Source organism: Malurus melanocephalus, unplaced genomic scaffold (assembly GCF_030028575.1).
Source record: "Malurus melanocephalus ecotype Western Australia unplaced genomic scaffold, MMel_1.1 scaffold_1, whole genome shotgun sequence".
Lineage (NCBI taxonomy): Eukaryota > Metazoa > Chordata > Aves > Passeriformes > Maluridae > Malurus > Malurus melanocephalus.
Genome location: NW_026623233.1, coordinates 2,646,612 through 2,654,573, shown reverse-complemented (window position 1 = coordinate 2,654,573; position 7,962 = coordinate 2,646,612).

Sequence of the window (7,962 nt, the reverse complement as noted above, 5' to 3'; positions counted from 1 at the left end):
ACCCCTGTCGATTGGCCCTAGGGAAGCTGCAGTCTGACACACATTACCAAGCGTTGTTGCTTTGCTGCTGTTGCTTGTGACAGCAGCAGTTGCTGGGCTCTTTATGGAGAGTATGTTCTGGTAATGGATGTCTGCTTACAAGAGTTTTACCAAAATATTGTTTTGGTGGAGCTGTGAAGTGCGCTATCCCGAGAGGAATTTAAAAAATCTTCATGATGAGGATTATTTCAAGCGTTTAGTTTCAACATCTGTTTCATTTCCCAGCTGTCTGCTCTTCATAGTGTTTGTTACTGGTGAATTACATTTGTGTCTTTTCTAAAAGCCTCAGAGAAATATAAATRCAATGAGCAGTCGCAGGCTAAATAATAAGCAATGGAAGGAAGATAAGATTATATCTCAGTATCTAAATATGAAAGGCGTGAGTCCTGTGAATACTATTCATAGCCACTCCCAGGAGTTGCAGCTTCAACAGCTTTCTCACGCAGGTATGGTTCCTCCAGAGATAAAACAGGAAAATAAGCTGTGATGATGGAAGTGGCCAACACTGACTCGAAAGGGGTGGAACAGTCATTCTCTTATTAATGGGGTGATACACATCACAAGGAAGTGAAAATCAAGAAAACCTTGAAGGATCAGTGCCCTGAAGGAAGAAAAACTAAACCAGTGGTAAAGTGCTTCAGGACTGCAGATTTCGTGTTTCTGTTTATCTGTACGTGCCACAGCAGAAGTGTTCTGTCTCCATGTGCTAGGGCAGGCTTTTAAATTACTATAATGTAAAAATACCTTAAAGCATCTTTGAAAGTTAAAGTTATCAGGAACAATTTGGAATTTCAGAATCTCAGATTTCACTGTATAAGACCATCTTACACAGTGCATTGCGTGACGCCCCTTTCTGGGCTCAGCAGACAGTGGACAGTGGAAAGCTCTCTGGCACTAAGGAGCGTTAGGAAATTACTCTTCGAGGAAGAAGTCGTTGTTTTTCTGGTCATCCTAAATTCACTAAACAGCCTGGCTAGATGGACATGCTGATGTGCTGAGGCTGCACAAGCTGGGAGATGAGGATGTTTACAGCACAACAAACATTTACAGAATGAGGGACCTGGCTTGTTCTCTGGGGTTTTGCTTCCCTAATTGCCACCTCTTCAGAGCTCAGTTTAATACCAGGCTTCTGGTTGGTGGCAGAGCAATACCCCATTCCTGTTCAAGCTGAATCATCATGTGCTGCCCAGAAAGCATGGYTTAGACAGCAAGATCTAAATACTCACCCTTGCCATCAGTAGGAAGTGGTGGATGTTGGGTTTCTCTTCCCTGGACTTTATTRCATAGTTCATGGTAGGCCATCAGTGAATCCCAAAGCAGAAACACTCCATGGAGAAGTGTGACCAGAATGACCAGTGCCCTACCAGATCAYAGAATCKCCTGGGTTGGAAAGGACCTTAAAACTATCTAGTTGTGACCTCCTTCCAGACAGGGACACCTTCCACAGATCATGTTGTTCAAGCCCTCATCTAGTCTGTCCTCAAACGTTTCCAGGGATGGAGCATCCACAGCCTCCCTGGACAACCTGTGCCAGTGCCTCACACCCCTCTAAGTGGAGAATTTGGTTTTAATGCCTAATCAAAACCCACCTTCTTGCAGTTTAAAGCCTTGTTCTGTCACTGGAAGCCTTTGTAAGAATTCCCTCTCCACCTCCCTCATAGGCCCTATTTAAAAGGTATTAAAAGGTACTGTAAGGCCTCCCTGGAGCCTTCTCTTCTCCAGSCTGAACAGCCCCAAATCTCTCTCTGTGGTCCCAGGAGAGGGGCTCCAGCTTTCTGATCACCATCCAGGCCCTCCTCTGCACCTGCTKTAAGAAGTCCACACATCTCTTGTGCTGGGGAGCCCAGAGCTGGACACAGCACTGCAGGCACAATCACCTTCCTGCCCATGCTGCTTTTGATGCAGCCTAGGCATACATTTGGCTTTGTGACTTGCAAGCCCACTCTTCTGGCTCACATCCAGCTTTTTGTCCATTCCCTGATCCAGGATACATCAGCCTCTGAATCCAAGTTTAGGGTGCTGTATGATTGCAGCCTAAGTGCCAAAGGCTGTTGAGGATACAACAACAGATCCACTTCTTTCCTGTTTTTTTTTTTTTTTCTAGTCTGAGGTGCCTGGCTTTGGATACTGGTGCTAGGGTCCAACTCTTCAGCACATATGGGGGGCTAGGTGTGGGTTGCAGTTTAGGTGTATCGCTGGCAGTCTAAATAAGGAGCCTTATTGGCCTTGATCCTTTTTATAGCCAAGCTGAGATAAAGTGGCTGAAAGAGCTTAGTTCAACACAAATATACTTCCTTTCCTCATCTCCTTCTCCTCTTGGCAGACAAATCTAATTTAGGCATTGAAAGCAGAAGTGGGATTAATCTATGCCTTGGGTCYCTAACTCAGCATTAAATTCTAAAAGCCAAGGTGCTATATGCAGCATTAATTGCAACTCCATTTTCAAATGACTGCACATGCTGAATCCTTTTGGTTTTAATACAAAAGATATATTTCTGGTATTTCAGATCTAGGGGTTCTTACAAGGCTCTGTTCTACAAATCCTCTGTGTATTTCTATAGAATGASAGTCCATGAAGTTTTTTTTAAAAAATGCTTTTCTTCCCATTTTTACGCAATAGGGAAGAAAAAACCCCAGGTGAGTAAACTTCATTGTCACACTGGTTTGGCAAAGGTGGAGTTATTTAGGCCAGCATTTTTTGCAGTGGGCAGTTCCACCCCATCAGTAAGAGATGATTACAGCAGAAGCCCAGTGATAATGGTCACCATTTGCCACATATATGGCAAACAACGAAGAGGAAAGTTGCACAGGGAAAAACTGGCAGCCTGGGTGTGTTCAAACAAATTATCATTTCATATGGTGACATGCAAAGCAAWTAATCAAGGAGCAAATGATGGAAATCACATGGACAGGGCAAGGACATCTAGACTAGACTCAAAAACTGTGGGATCACAGTGAATGAACAGCTCACATGAGCTCTATGCTCTAGGAAAAAGGCTGAAACAGGAACATAAGGAAAGTAGTGACTTGTGATAAAATAATACTGAAAACTTCCTAAAATAATGTGTCTAATCCCACTAGCTATATCCAAAGCAAAGGACAGGAAAATGAGAGAAGAGACTCACATAAGTTATTAGACAGTAGAAAGAATGTCATAACACAACCAAAGAGCACTCACTAATCAAAACTGAAATTTAAAAGTTGCTCTGTGTGTGCTTTTGAGCATCACATACAGGATCAGACTCTTTCAAACAGAGAAAGCCCTGACAAGAACCAATGCAAGACAGATTCATGAAAATAAAAATTAGGTGCAAATGTTCAAGGGTGTTAAGAGCACAGTACTGTTATCATGAATGATGGGGAATGTGCAGTGTGAGCGTTGGCCATGAAGTCTCTGGAAGGCAGGAAATTGGGATTGAATATTTTATGGTCACTATAAATCCACCTTTTGTGTTTGTTGTTCTTACATTACATGGTCACTTACCAAGGTGTGACTGCTTTGGTAAATATTTAGATTGACTACAGTTTTAGAACTGGGGTCTTAAAAGAGYTGCAGTGATTACAACATGGCTTTTTGAGCTGACAGGTCAGGAAAATCGGTGGGAGACTGCAAACCTTTGGCTTGCAAGTGGGGCTTGAGCACTTGCAGCACGGATCTGACAAGTTTTTTTCTTCAATTACAGACCCTCTCCAGATATGGATCTATAGAAACTGCCACAAACTCTTCTCCTTTTACTGGTTAGTTACCAAGTTTGTTTTTTGTTTTTTACTTCTGTGTTGTCAGTCTCCTACCAGTGCTCCTGGGCTGACCAATTTAGCTGTCCATAAAAGCATTCCCCTCTTCATCAGCACCTTTCAGGTGGTTGTCCCCACATTTTGAAACTGTCCTGAGCTCCAGCATCTTCTGGTGCATCTTTCATCTCCTTTGCCTTGAAACTTGTAAGCTGGCTATGGAATGCTYTGAGGGAAAGCAGGGACAGACACTTCTTTCCCCTGCTGCCCAAGTAAATGTCAGACTGGCACAAGGGTAAAAAGTAGAGCTGTCCTGCCTTTGAGTTGGAGTTGCTGGAATAAAATCCTTTTGAAAAGCAGCTTCCCTTCACGTATTTAAGGAATTTGCCCTGAGTGGAGCTCTTTATGGAACTGCATCCTTCTGTTCTCCACTGGCACCCAGTTTGTGGCTGTCGGGGTTTTCATAAGAAATCTGGTTTGCTTACGGCAGTATCAAATTTTACCTGTGTTCTGAGTGACTAGAATATTTCTATCTACTTCCTCCTGCATTAATCTAAATAGGGTACTGGTCAGATGAAAGATAACAGCCATTGTTCAGCTATTACAGTAGCCAAGAATTGGGGCAAAGGCACAGAAACCCTTTCAGGGTGTCTGTAAAGATCCTAAAGATCACCTACCTCAGATCATGGCTAATGATCAACTAATGAGCAACCAGGTATTCATATGGTTCTCCTAAACCAGTACTTTAATACTATGCCATCATTTGTGTGGGGAGTTGCTTGTAAAGCTGTTAAACCCACATGCTGTGTTATCAGCTAAAGGTTTCTATTGATCTCTTTATTTTCATTCCCTTTAATGAAAATTCATTGRTATTTTATTTCCTTGTGACTTCTAATAGCTGATAAGAGCAAGCTGCTAAAGCAGCTCCAGCGAAGTGACAAAAGCCTGGCGTTGTAGCAGCTCTCAGAAATGCTGCCAAGTCGGAGTGAAACCACAGTGTGACGTGTTGATAAAATTCCCCCATCAGGTGGTCTTTTCCACTGGCTCTAAAATGTCAAGTCTGAGGAAAATGTCTTTGTTAAGCTTTAAATGACCTACTTTTGGGTATCTGGGAATAACCAGGAGCCTACCCAAACCACAAGAGTGCATCTAATTTTAGCAGCCCTTCATTTCATGCATGCCAGCTTTTGTGTTCTGCATCTCTGCGAAAAAACATCAGTTTCTTGCTGAGCCAAAGACAAATTTTACTGGTTTTAAGTCAGCYCTTTGTCAAGTCATGATCACAGTGAAATCATTCCTTTTAACATTTTTGAGTCTATAGTAGTCATCTCAAATTTACTACAAAAGCTAACAGTGAGCCCATTCCAAAGGATCTGCTGCTGCTGGTCTCTGAAGAAAAGGTCTGGACAGCCCGTGCTGGAGAATTCTGGGCAGCTGTACTTTGTGTGTTCCCACTTGCCCTGGTTTTTAACTGACCAATAGTAAAAGGGTCAGATTCTTTGCAGGAAGTTTCTGTGAGTCTTGTAGCTCAGTTATAAGGCAACCCAGAAACGTTAAGGACAAAAAAAAATGATGTTAGTGTGTCAGGAGGGGCTCCGAGGATACTGCTGATGGTGTAGATGCAGGACAGAAGGTTTCTGACAYAGTTTGGATGGAAGCAGCACTAAAAAGTATTTGACCACTGTTAGGGATATTAGTGCTGTGCAAGACTGAAAGGAAGCAAGTGCAGGCATGGGTGAAGTACAGGCTTCCTAGCTTGTAATACCTAAATTGGACATTGAACACTGTCTCTTGCTAGGAGGGACACCATATAATCCCTCTCTTATAATGTCAGAGTCCACTGTAATCTTAGGCTAAAACACATGTTTAAATCCCATCCACACTGGACAAGTGGAATTAACACAGAGGATGGTAGGCACTGAGCATTGTGGCTGTTTATTTGGAATGTCACAAAACAGAAGAGAAATCAAGGCCACCCAAAAAATAATCACAACAAACCTATTAGCAAGTTCTCCGGAGCCAGAAAACTTACCAGCCAATGGGATCAACCATAGAAAAAAAGCAGCACCTTATGGGATAAACCACAGAAACATGCAGCACCGGCTGGCAGCTATAGACAGGGTTAGTGTAGTTGAGCTACACTCAGTGGGATTGAGCTGAGTATCTGAAAATGTGCAGTGCTTCCCTGTGGAGCCCCTCGTGGCTGGCACTGGGTTTCCTCTCCAGAGGCAAGCCTTGGCTGCTGCAGGCTCCCAGCCTTAGCCAGACCTGGCAGGATGGACCGTGAAAATCACTCTAAAAGCCAGAGTCAAGCCATTAACAGAGACCTCTGCCGTGCAATGACAAGAGCTGCCCTGCCCCAGGGTCGTGTTTAGGGGCACAGGAAGGAGCTTCCCCCCAGCTCAGGCCACTTCCATCTGCAGACAACAGAGCCATCCACATGGGGGGCCTCCCAAACCCCTCTCCTGAAGGGTTTACTCTCCCTTCCCAAGGCATGTGCTATGAAGTGCAGGGGATTTTAACTCTTTCAGAAGTCCATCTGGTTTTTGGGTGTTTGTTACTGCAACAGCTGTGGAGTTTATCTATGCAGAGTCCTGTGRGGTCTTTATGGGATTTCCCTCAACTGAGGTATCAGCTGTGGTGAGTTTACTGTGCTCTCTGAAAACACATCCTCATYTTTTAAGTGTTGCTGCTCTCCAGCATCATTTAATGAGCTGTTGACAATGTATTTGTGATCTGTGTTTGAAGAGGCCTGGGCAGAACAGGCAGAAGTTCAACTGCTGCTGGGCTGTGAAGCACTTAATGGTGAGAGATGTGTTGAGTTTGATAGAGGTGTTTGTCTCATCCCTGAATTTCCCARGTTTTAAAGGACAGCTTGGTTTGGCTATAAACAGCTAGGAAAGGTGTTTATGTAAACATATTTCTTAGACACAAGTTGTGGTTTTAGAGGCCCACATTTAGGTTCGATGTTGGATTTGGAGAATTGTTGGTCTGATGATCTGCTGAGGACAAGCAAGGAGTGACCAAGGGTAAGGATGCAACAACTCTAATCCCCAGTTCACTGATCACAGAGTAGAAAGYTGCTGTGCTTCCTGGAAGAAGTAACCTTTGTTTCAGAAACAAAAAGTGAGAAAGTATTTGTAACTGAGCCTCCAARCTGTTTACAGGCTCTCTCAGCTGCTTACGTGGTACCACTTGCTGGGCCATGTATCTTGCACAGCGTCTTGATTTCAGGCTGGTTTTTCAATGTGTAGCAAATAAAAGGAAAAATAACTTGAAACAAATATTTCCTGTTCTGTGGTATTTAACAATGAAATTGTAAACCACAGAAGGGACCGGGCTTGATCTAAAGGTCTTTGAAGTCAGCAGAACTATTTCCACTGATTTCAATGTTCTTTGGGCCATGGCCATAGGAGGAAGAAAGCAAATGTTTTCTGCCTCAAAAAGTATTAACCATTGGCATTCAAGGAACAAAAAAAGTGTTACATTTAAAATGTGTTCCTTTAAATAAAGTAGTCAGAAACTTAGTTAATTTATATCTGCTTCCTAATAATTTGTCACTGTTACACTAAAAAGGAATATGTTTATAGAATTCATAATCATGCTCTGAGAGAAATAAAAACACTTAATACTGTCATTTGCTTCCTATCTTCTTCCATTCCATTTTGTGTGTACTGTATTTCTCACTAATGTAATGATGCTTATGCTCCTGGTTGTTATCACAGATAGAGCACGGTAGATTTCCAGTTGAATTAAACTTCACTGTGCTGATAGAGGTTGACAAATACATTGAAATCATTATTTTTCAGTACAGTTTAATCTCTAAAACATCACAGTGGATTTGGTTTTGTTGTGTTGGGATTTTTTTTTGGGTGAGGTTGTGACTGAGAATAAATAGGCCAGAGGTGGAGAATTTGGTGAGCAAAGAATTGTTGTTCTGGGAGTGGTGTAGGGGATGCCCCTCCTATCACAGGGTCAGACAAACAGGGGCGTGCAGCAGCCTCCTGTGTAAAATCAGCAATGGCTTTGCCTGCAAGAAAAGGAGTCTATCTGCCAGCTGCCTACTGCCCAAGGATGCTGTCCTTGTGAATCAGCAACCCTGTCAGGATGTCAGAAGGCCAAGCTGGAGTCTGGCAGACAACAGAGCCCACTGGGGAGTGTCTGTGTGTGTCTGTGTGTTTCTGTGTGTGT